Source organism: Bos indicus, chromosome 2, assembly GCF_029378745.1.
Source record: "Bos indicus isolate NIAB-ARS_2022 breed Sahiwal x Tharparkar chromosome 2, NIAB-ARS_B.indTharparkar_mat_pri_1.0, whole genome shotgun sequence".
Taxonomy (NCBI): Eukaryota; Metazoa; Chordata; class Mammalia; order Artiodactyla; family Bovidae; genus Bos; species Bos indicus.
This window is the reverse complement of record NC_091761.1, coordinates 8,054,056-8,065,388: the sequence shown is the minus strand read 5'-3', so window position 1 is coordinate 8,065,388 and position 11,333 is coordinate 8,054,056. Positions and strand designations below refer to the sequence as shown.

The following is an 11,333-nucleotide window of genomic DNA, read 5'->3' as shown; positions in this document are numbered from 1 at the left end:
CAATAAGCTGTGGAAAAATCTGAAAGAGATGGAAATACCAGACTACCTGACCTGTGTCTTGAGAAACCTATATGCAGGTCAGGAAGCAACAGTTAGAACTGGACATGGAACAACAGACTGGTTCCAAATAGGAAAAGGAGTATGTCAAGCCTGTATATTGTCACCCTGCTTATTTAACTTATAAGCAGAGTACATTATGAGAAACGCTGGGCTGGAAGAAGCATAAACTAAAATCAGGATTGCCGGGAGAAATATCAATAACCTCAGATATGCAGGTGACACCACCCTCATGGCAGAAAGTGAAGAAGAACTAAAGAGTCTCTTGATAAAGTGAAAGAGGAGAGTGAAAAAGTTGGCTTAAAACTCAACATTCAGAAAACGAAGATCATGGCATCCGGTCCCCTCACTTCATGGGAAATAGATGGGGAAACAATGGAAACAGTGACAGACTTTAATTTTTGGGGTCCAAAATCACTGCAAATGGTGATTGGAGCCATGAAATTAAAAGATGCTTACTCCTTAGAAGGAAAGTTGTGACCAACCTAGACAGCATATTAAAAAGCAGAGACATTACTTTTTCAACAAAGGTCCATCTAGTCAAGGCTATGGTTTTTCCAGTAGTCATGTATAGATATGAGAGTTGACTACAAAAAAGTGAGTGCTGAAGAACTGATGCTTTTGAACTGTGGTGTTGGAGAAGACTCTTGACAGTCCCTTGAACTGCAAGGGGATCCAACCAGTCCATCCTAAAGCACATCAGCCCTGAGTATTCATTGGAAGAACTGATGTTGAGGCTGAAACTCCAATACTTTGGCCACCTGATGTGAAGAACTGACTCATTTGAAAAGACTTTGATGCTAAGACAGTTTGAGGGCAGGAGGAGAAGGGGACGACAGAGGATGAGATGGTTGGATGGCATCACTGACCCAATGGAGATGGGTTTAAGTAAACTCCGGGAGTTGATAATAGACAGGGAAGCCTGGCGTGCTGGGATCCATGGGGTGCAAAGTGTTGGACATGACTGAGCAATGAACTGATTGAACTGATCCTTATAGCTTGTTTTTTTTTTTTTTTACATAATAGTTTATAGCTCTTAACCATAAAATTTATTTCTTGATAAAAATGTCAGAAATATCTCTTACTTCCTCAAAGAAAACTGTACAGTTATAGTCTGTTTTTCCAGCCAAGGTAACTATTTTCCTTTTATTTTGGCCCATATTGATTCAGTTTCAAGAGAAACTCACATAAACATATCAAAGTTTGAATAACTTTACATGTTTCTGTATACCACTACCATATATTTTATATTTTCTTGCCAGACTATGGGCTTCCCTGGTGGCTGAGTTGGTAAAGAATCCACCTGTAATGTGGGAGACCTGGGTTTGATCCCTGTGTTTGGAAGATCCCTGGAGGTAGACTATGCTAAATGCATTACATTTATGAACTCTAATAATTTTGACAATTATGTTTCAGAAGTGAGGAATCTAATTTAAAGCAAGAGAAGTTCCAAGATTCGATAGCCAATGTGGCATCACACATATTTGAACTCATGACTATTATTTCAAAGTTCATGCTTTAAAACTCTATGCTATGCTTTTTCCTTCAAAAATCAGCAGCCTCAAAATTTACAGTTATAAGCAATATTGAAACTTAATTTGGTAAATAGAGTTGAACCTGCGAAAGCTCCCTTCAAATTTTAAACACTCTCTCATGAGGTTAAGTTAATTCTACCTTTCACTTACACTTCACTAATTCTTCCCTAAGCCCATGGTAGAGTGCACAGAATTTTCAATAAAAACAATTTCATTTCCTTAAGTATTTTATTATCTTCTTAACTTTTATAATGTATAGATTTTCACACAGAACATTGTATTTATAGATAGTGGTGTTCATCTTAAAGTCTTTAGCAATTTATTTTGTGGAAAATAGATGATCCTTACCTACACTATCAGTATATGTGAAATATGTGTGATTTTGAAATTGCTTCTGGAGAGCTTCATTTTTGAAAGTGAACAATGGGCTTGCACAGTTACACCACTGAAAACCATCCAATTTCCACTAAACTGATAGCACTTTATCTGTGTGTGTTCTCAGGCTGCCAGGCTAGAGAGATTGTTGACATGGAATCAACATGACAAATCTGTGTTCTAGCAATTCATACCATAGATTGCCTTTTGCAGAAGAGCCATGGTTAATATTATTTTATCCCTGTAATGAAAAAGAGACTCAGTGCTTTGTTGTTAGATTGTGATAGGAGCCAATGTCCCTTTGCATTTTAAAGGATGATGACATTTCCCCAAATCACATTTTGTCAAGATCAAGTGTTTAGGTGCCGTCACTTGCATTACATTTTTGTCAGGCCCTGCTCACCCAGTCTGGGTAAATTCTGATATAAAACTTTGAAAGTCATTTAAGAAATTAGCATTCTCATGAAAGAACACAAATCATAATTTTCAAATAAAAGGTTTTCTTGTGCCCAAAATCACTTTTAGACAGTCTAGAATGTATTATTTGTTTCCAACCTAATTAAAAGAAAAATAACCTAATTCTTTTTGCAGTAAGATTTGTTTGTTATATTTCTTGTATTTTAAGTATGTGAGTCTTCAAGTGGACAAAATATCTTCTGAATTCTGCAGCTTTTCGTGAAAATAAAGCTACTTTGAGCAAACTTTTCTGGCCTACAAATGCTGAGGCAGGAGAGCATATCTCAAGAGACCAGCCCTGGTCATTAGGCCAAGCCTCTCCATAAAGCTGCTACAAGTTTTTCTCTTTTGATCATGACCGGCTTCCTTATAAGGCACTCACTACAGTCTCGGGTGCATGTGAACTGGAACTAGAAGTGGAAACCTGACCTGGATCAAGATCTTTGTTTTCCCTCTTTTCTACTGTAAAGTCGGGCTGTGACAATCCCAGTTGTTGTTTGTGTTCTGTAGTTATTGTAGAATAAAAGTCTTTTCATTCTCAGCAGAAAACTAGGACCCAACAAGTGGCAGTTTTATGGGCTAATGGGCTGGAAGGCATGATATGAATGGGTGCAGAAGTCCACTCTTTTCAAGATAGAAATGCATCTTCTGTTTCAGGATCAGAAGGAAAAATTGAATAATGAAGTGATTCGAGTAGGCTAATATATAAGTTTAACACAATTCTAACAGAAGAGTTTAGTGATCAAAGGTAGGAAAGAAGAAGATATGATAAGGAAACTTAACAGAATTATTCCAAAGTTCACTTGGAAAAATAAAGGAGAGAATAATGATGAAATTTTGAAGAAGAAATAGTTAAGGGAACTTACTGAACACATATTTTAAACAATTATAGGCTGAGGCAATTAATAATGTTTTATTGCAGGAATACACTGAAAGATAAATGGCAAAGGACTGCTGCTAGCCCATATGGTAGTTTTGTGTAAATTAGAAAAACACCGAGAACTCTTCCAAGGAAGCTCTGCAGGTGTTTAGCTAAGAGCGGAGGATGTCTTTATAGTTAGAAAAGATTCCCCTTTCTACAGACTAATAGATGAGCTCCACTGACATGGCTGGAAAGGAACCCTGGTTGGATTTCAGTCTGTATAACACCTTTTTTTTGGTGGGAGTTGGAAGGAGTCTTACTGCATTCTCTTTACTGTTTTATCACACCTGGATGTTCATAAACAGATCCTATTTTATATCTAAATTAATATATGGTAAGGTCAGGAAGCAACAGAACTGGGCATGGAACAACAGACTGGTTCCAAATAGGAAAAGGAGTACGTCAAGGCTGTATATTGTCACCCTGCTTATTTAACTTATATGCAGAGTACATCATGAGAAACGCTGGGCTGGAAGAAGCACAAGCTGGAATCAAGATTGCCAGGAGAAATATCAATAACCTCAGATATGCAGATGACACCACCCTTATGGCAGAGAGTGAAGAGGAACTCAAAAGCCTCTTGATGAAAGTGAAAGTGGAGAGTGAAAAAGTTGGCTTAAAGCTCAACATTCAGAAAACGAAGATCATGGCATCCGGTCCCATCACTTCATGGGAAATAGATGGGGAAACAATGGATCAAAAGTGTGACAAACTTTATTTTTTGGGGCTCCAAAATCACTTCAGATGGTGACTGCAGCCATGAAATTACTCCTTGGAAGGAAAGTTATGTCCAACCTAGGTAGCATATTCAAAAGCAGAGACATTACTTTGCCAACAAAGGTCCGTCTACTCCAGGCTATGTTTTTTCCTGTGGTCATGTATGGATGTGAGAGTTGGACTGTGAAGAAGGCTGAGCGCCGAAGAATTGATGCTTTTGAAGTGTGGTGTTGGAGAATACTCTTGAGAGTCCCTTGGACTGCAAGGAGATCCAACCAGTCCGTTCTGAAGGACATGAGCCCTGGGATTTCTTTGGAAGGAATGATGCTAAAGCTGAAATTCCAGTACTTTGGCCACCTCATGAGAAGTTGACTCATTGGAAAAGACTCTGATGCTGGGAGGGATTGGGGGCAAGAGGAGAAGGGGACGACAGAGGATGAGATGGCTGGATGGCATCACTGACTCTATGGACATGAGTCTGAGTGAACTCCGAGAGTTGATGATGGACAGGGCGGCCTGGCGTGCTGCGATTCATGGGGTCACAAAGAATCGACACGACTGAGCGACTGAACTGAACTGAACTGAAGGATTACTTTGGGCTTCCCTTGTAGCTCAGTTGGGAAAGAATCTCCTGCAATGCAGGAGTTCAATTCCTGGGTCAGGAAGACCACTTGGAGAAGGAAATGGCAACCCACTCCAGTAATCTTGCTGGAAAATCTCATCGACAGAGGAGCCTGGCAGGCTACAGTCCACGGGGTTGCAAGAGTCAGACATGGCTTAGCGAATAAACCACCAAGGATTACTTCTAAGATCACTGGGAAAAGAATGGATCATTCAGTAAATGGTATGTTCCTATGATGCATGTGAAGACTTTTCAAATGGAAATCTGAATATTTGCTGTAAGTAGAATTAGGCACATTCTAATGGTGGTGCCCTGCCAGAGCCTCTGCAGCCCATCTCCTTGCTATCCTGCATCTTCAGTTCCTGGAGCATGCTATAGATCTGATTTTAAATCTTGTTCTATTTCATTTTAATGTTTTTAAAAACTTGGTTCTGACATCTTTGAGATTTTTGTACTTCTAAGATATTTCATAAAGCACTTTGTATCAAAAGTCAGGTTATAAAAATTAGAGAGCAATACCATGTTTAGAGATCTTAAACATTGGGAGGTAATATAAAGACAAGTAATCTTTAACTCTGTATGTAATGATTCGAAAAAGACAGTTATGGGGATTCATGCATTCCCATTCATTCATCCATGATAGATGTACTTTATGGTTATAATTTTTTCTGTTTTTGGTAACTTCCAAGTCTCATGGAAAGGGAGTATAGAACTCTAAAGAGAAGACTAAGAAATGCCTTCAAGAAATTATTTAAGTGGCTAATTCAGGAGGAGGCTGGTGTAGTAGATAATCCCTATTCAGAAGGAAGATATCTCTGAGAACCTGGGAATTATATAAAAGTCCAACTATGTAAAAAATTCTAGGCTACTTTCAACATTGAGTAAGGTAAGAAAAGGTTTAGAAGAACTTCTCTTTAAAGATATCAGAGGCAAATGAATAAGAAATAAGTACACGCTATGAAATTTTCCATTAATTTAAATGATGGAGCTTATGTTTGAGTTCTGCAGCCTTATTTATTCTTATGACCTACTCTTTCAAGTGGAGCCAGAGTATTGAAGACTAAACTAGTGTTTCTCAAAGTGAGGGCCATAGACCCCAGTGATTTGTTGGTGTGTCCTTGGGAGCCTAGAGTTCTGTATTTAATTTTAAAATATTGTGTTAAAAGAATATACCTGCTGCTGCTGCTAAGTCACTTCAGTCGTGTCTAACTCTTGTATGACCCCATAGATGGCAGCCCATCATTATACAAGCATGGATTTGGTCATCTGGTCAACCTCATTATTCCTAAGTATCAATGCTGTGGGCTATCATTTGATTTATTCTTATAACCATTTTAATATTAATTGATCACCTATATGGCATCATTTATTTTTTAGTAGTTGTTTGAAAATTAATTGTTTAAATGTTATTTACAGAAAAGGCAACCAGCATTGTCCTATGATTAATGTTTTAAATGTAATTATTTTACTGCTTGATTGTTATGATATAAAGTGGAAGAGATAGTTGAAAGAAGACTCTGCCTATGAACTAAGTGCCTGGTTGCTGGTCCTAGCTTTAGTACCTCCTAATAACGAGATTTGGGGAAAATCAGTTAAGATTCTTGGACTTCAGTTGCTTGTATTTAAAAGTAAGGGGAGTTTGACTGGACCTGGGTAATCTATAAACTCAGGTTTTGTTTTTTTTTAATAATTGTGATGTATCTTTTCTAGTGGAAAAAAAATTAGGGAGAAGAACACTGATAAAGTTAAGGTCTTTGGGGGAAATTTCTAGTACCATCTTCTCCTAGTTATAGTCAAATCTAGTGGGATACAAGAACCAAATATTTATTGAGTACCTTCTCTGTGCCTGACAGTAGTCTAATTCCTGTAAATGTGACTGTGACTCTGCGAGTTCTATTATATAATTCCTTTTGGCAGCTGTGATTGCGACCGGTGTCCTAGGGCACAGAATGAGTTAAGCATGGAATCTGGAAAGGAATATGACTAGTTTGATTCTAAGCCCAGGATTCCACTGTAATACAGTATATTTGTTAGTCCTGCAAAAAACTCCTTTTTGTTTCCCCTTTCTCCATCTGTTTTCACGTTCAAATTAAAAAAAAAAAAAAATAGTAAACTAAATTCTTAGTGGCGTCCCCCAAAACTTTGGTAAATGTCCTCTCATCCTCAAAGAATCGCTTAAACGTTAGTGAAAATGGTTTGTTGTGTTTTCCCTTGAACCCCATATAGAAGTCTTGAATTTTGGAGATTAATATCTGAATGGAGAAAATGAGCATGATCTAGTGTTGGAGGCAGTTTTTTTTTTTTCTTTTGTTTATCTGCTTTTTTAAGACATAAAGAAGTGCAGAGATTCAATCTGTTTTTAAAAACTGAGAAAAAAAATGAAAAAAAGTGTTGAGGTGCGGTCAGAGAGCAACAACTGTGTCAATGCTTTCTTGATAAATGCTGCAATGGTCTACTCGTATGTGTGCTTTTTTGACTTTTTTTTTTTTTTTTTTTAACCTCCCTCTCTCCTTGCTAAGCAGCAAAAGTGTTTTAAAATTGTATTCGGAAACAGACAGATAAGGGAAGGCTAATAATCGCGATCCGGTTCTTCAGGGAGGAGGTTCAAAAGGAAACGCGGCGGGGGGACGAGGAGCGGGGTGGGTGGAACTGTGTTTTGGCTTCTGTGCCAACTAAGAACCGGGTTAGGTAAGGCCTAGCCTTCTCCACATTCCTCTCCCCCTTGGGTCCTTCGTGCAGATGCCACAGCACCCAGTGGGCCCATACGAGACAAGCATCAGAGACTGAAGAAAGTCAGCAAGCTGGAACACAGGCGTCCCGTTTGGAAGTGTCCAAGGAGACCGCCCCAAGTGCGCCAGCCGCGTCTGGGAGACTTTTCTTCTGGCCGAGAGGGGGAGCCCCGCGTTCCCAGCCGGGAGCGACCCGGAGTCCCGAGCCTCGAGCCCCAGCCGCCAGCCCGCGCCAGTAACGGCTTCAGCCGATTAGGAAGAGGAGGGAGGGGGCCGCGAGCACGTCGAGGGAGGGGACAGGAGCCGGAGGGTCCCGAGGCCAGCTCGCCGTTGACGTAGAGAAACTTTCCCTCTCGGCCGCGGAGACGGCGCCCCGGCTGCGCCGGAGCGGAGATCGCCCGGCCCCGAGGACGCCCGCGGCTCTCCACGCCCCTGCCCGGAGCCTGACCCGACTGTATCCGTCAGGAAGGTACGGAGAGACCGCGGTTTCATCTGAGGGCTTCCCGGGTAGCCGCGCGTCCCGCCAGGTAGCAGACAGTCTCTTTTAAACTGACACCAAGAGAGGCGGCGGGCGGTGGTCAGCCGCGGCCGGGTGGCGGGGAAGGAAGGGCTAACGCGGCGCTGCGTGCCGCCGCGGGGCAGGTTGCAAAAATTAGGACGGTGAAAAGCTCAGGGAGTCTTTCAGCAAGAAAGGCGGCTGAGACCTGTTGACGAGTGCCGTGGCACTGCTGCCGGGATGATGACGGAGAGCCTCCGAGGTCGGGGACGCCGCGGTCTCCCGACTCCTGGAGCCCTTTGTGGTAACTTTGGTCCCGGGGGGCCGGGACCGGTGGGCAGGAGCTGGCGGGACGCCGGCAGATCTGAACGGCGGAGAGTGTGCGGACCAGACGGGGCTGAGCAGGCAAGTCATCGCCGGGTCACCGCGAGGCGACCCAGGAGCGAAACTTCTTCCAGCGTAACCTCCCTTTTGTTGGCTCCGGCAGAGTGTGTGGACATGGGGGTGGGGAGGCGCGAAGCTCCGAGGCCGGGCCGCCGATTCTTTAAAGCCCAGGGCTGGGAGGGCCCAAACTCAGGGGCGGCGCCCGCACGGTTACCCTTTGACTGGGTGGGTCAAGTAGTTCCTTCAGGCAGGCTCTACCTTAGAGCGGCGCGCGGCGCTGCGGGTTGATGAAACCCTGGGCTCTCGGTTCCCGCGCCGAGCTCGCTCGCTGGGGTTCACCACCTCGGGGGCTGGCTCCCTGCACTCATCAGGACCCAGCACAATCGGTTCTTCCCCGTGGCTGCTGGGGCCGCAGCTCAGAGTTCCCTGTGTGCGGGAGGGAACTCTGGGCAGGCTGGGTTTCTTGGAATGTGTTTACGATGTTGAATGGAACTTGAACAGGAAGCTGGAAGCCGCAGCTGGAACTAGCCTGCCAGGGTAGAGTAAGGGAGACGTAGCTGGTGTTGGGCTTGGCGGGTGCGCTTAGTACCTTGGGCAAACCCCGAGTAAGTGCGGGATGTCAGTCAAGGTATCTCTTCCTGTGTCCTCAGTTTTCCCCAACTGCTCCGGCTTTACTTTCACTGGCAATCAAATTTACATGCACTGTTTCAGTCTGCAAGTTTGACAAAGAGTAATGCAATTAGGAAGGGTTTAATAAATTTATTTTTGGACCCTTTTTTTTTTTAAATCTTGCATCAGCACTTGAGAATAAAAGTTTTTGGAGAGTTTCCAGTTGTGACTCCCCTTGTTAATTTCTGGGACTACAAGGAGACCCTGATAGGGATGATTTTGTCTTTGATGCCAAATGGGTAATAAGTTGCTAAAAGGAGGGCAGTAATGAGATAGACTGAATGTGAGGAGGTAGGAAACTCAAACAAGGAGTTGGACTTTTTTCAGATTTGCAAATCACCCCCCTTTCTGCCATTCTTTCCCTCCCTCCCCGATATAAACAAGTAGCCTTGCTAGAAAACCCAATTGGGAGAGTGCAGTCGCTGGCGACTACAAGCCTTGCTGGAAACAGCAGACAGGCTAAGGTACTGCCCCATTGGATAACTAAAAGGTCTGCTTGAGCTGTCCAGGAGTATTTTCCAAGTTTTCACGACTGACAAGGAAAGAAGAGAGGAAGCTGGCAGGCAGCCAAACTAGACTGAGCTCAGTAGCCAGGCATAAAAGGGATTGGGGAAGTTGCAGGGGATGATTGGAAAGGAGCTGTTGGTTGTACTTGAGTTTAAACAAGGGGTTTCTTTTGCAGTGAGAACTTTTAGGTGACTAAGATCAATCTTCCTGGCCAAAAAAATAAAATAAACTAAGCATAGACTGCAGTGGGATGTGACAGAGGAGAGTGAAAGAAGTGCTCTAGGAGGAAAGTCTGACCATTGCCCCTATCAGTGGTGCGGGGAATAGCTGGGGATATGATGCTTTTTGTGCTGATCATATTTTGGGGATACCCACATTTTGTTGCTATTTCTCTCCCCAACTTGGACTAGGCTTGCTGCAGCTTCAAGCCCTTGACCTTGACGTTCTTTGTTTTCATAGCCAGTAAGAACGGAAGACTTGGGTTTTGAGCAGATGTTTTTCCACCTAAATCAAATAATTCAATTAGGTATTCTCAAATAGCACAGAATTAGGCCATGAAATTGAAGTGGAAAATGGGTCCAAATGTCTTCCTTGTGTTTGTCAAGAGTGATCTCAGTAATAGATTTTGCTCTTTCACCTGAAGGAGTAGAAGTCAGTGTGATCTCAGTATTTCACACATTGGCCCAATAGGTAAGGCCCTGCTGCTTCCAAGTTTCAGACTAGCTGGGAACTGAAGAATCTTATCTGCAATTAGGACCTTTCTTTTTTGTGTTAAAATTGTTCATGTTTTCTCTATTTTTTTTTTTTTTTTTTCAGGAAGGTAGGTCTACTGTTGTGGGTTTGGGGTTGCTGAACAGTAAAAAATGCTGACCTGGTTTGTATTTCCACTGGGTTGGTGAGTTTGAGATTGTGGATATCAGCCTACTGTCTGAGATTGACTTTATGAATCACTCTTGGCGAAGTGTTTTCCCTGTCTATGATTTCAGTTTTTCCACTTGCAAAGTAAAGAAATTTCCTTTACATAGTTAGAAGCTTATAGTGAGCATTAAAGAGATGAATTTATGTTAATATATTTTTAAGCATAAAGGTCATAGGGCTTCTGTCTTGGTTGATTCAGCTGAGATTTATAGGGATAAATTGGAAAATTTATATCTAAATTGCACATGTAATAGTGACATATCTGTGTTTAATTTATAAAAATTACTAGCTTGCATTTTAATCATAGTTGTAGTTTAATCATAAATTTTATTTTTAAAGAATACTGGCTGAGATTTCCTTATGGCAAAAGCTGAGTCATTCTCTCAAACAGAAAAGAACAATCAGCAAATTCATTTACTTTTTATTTTAGTTTATATTTATACTCAAGGACCAATTATTTTTTTTAAACCAGCTCAATTTTGCTTTTATGAGAAATTACTAAACATATTTGCAGAATTTGGCTCCCTTCTCGGAAATAACACTTGAGAGACTGAGATACATTTATGATGTATAAACAAACTTTCTTTTCCCAATAGCCACAATAGTTTCCTTAAAAAATTAGAGGGTAGATTTAGGAGCCATTCATTAATTGATTCAGCCAAAATTTGTTGTGTACTTTTTATGTCTGAGGAAACATCAGGCTTGAATTCAAATCCCAGCCCTGAACTTCTCAGCACTGTGATTTGTGAAGGTTATTTTACTTCTTGAACATTTTACCAACATATAATGTATTATCTATATTGCTGTCCATAATGTATGGACTTTTAAACTGTTGATACATGTATAATAATTGTGAGATATTTAATTTTTAGTTTGATATATCAATTAGTAAAATAAACTACTTATTTTTATAGTTGAGTGTATTCTTGGATGTGTAAAACTTATT

The 11,333-nt window shown here is 41.5% G+C and overlaps 1 protein-coding gene across 6 annotated transcripts in view; it reads left to right on the top strand.

The window, feature by feature from the left end:
- Positions 1-7,336: 7,336 nt before the first annotated feature.
- Positions 7,337-11,333, top strand: part of GULP1 (GULP PTB domain containing engulfment adaptor 1) — a 329,999-nt gene continuing 326,002 nt past the window's right edge. The window contains exon 1 of one of the 6 annotated variants that reach the window (XM_070802458.1): positions 7,337-7,882. The gene's annotated coding sequence lies outside the window, so the exon portion shown is untranslated. Of the gene's footprint in view, positions 7,941-11,333 lie in introns of all 6 variants that reach the window. The other 5 variants (XM_070802452.1, XM_070802455.1, XM_070802471.1 and 2 more) reach the window with 5 other exon arrangements.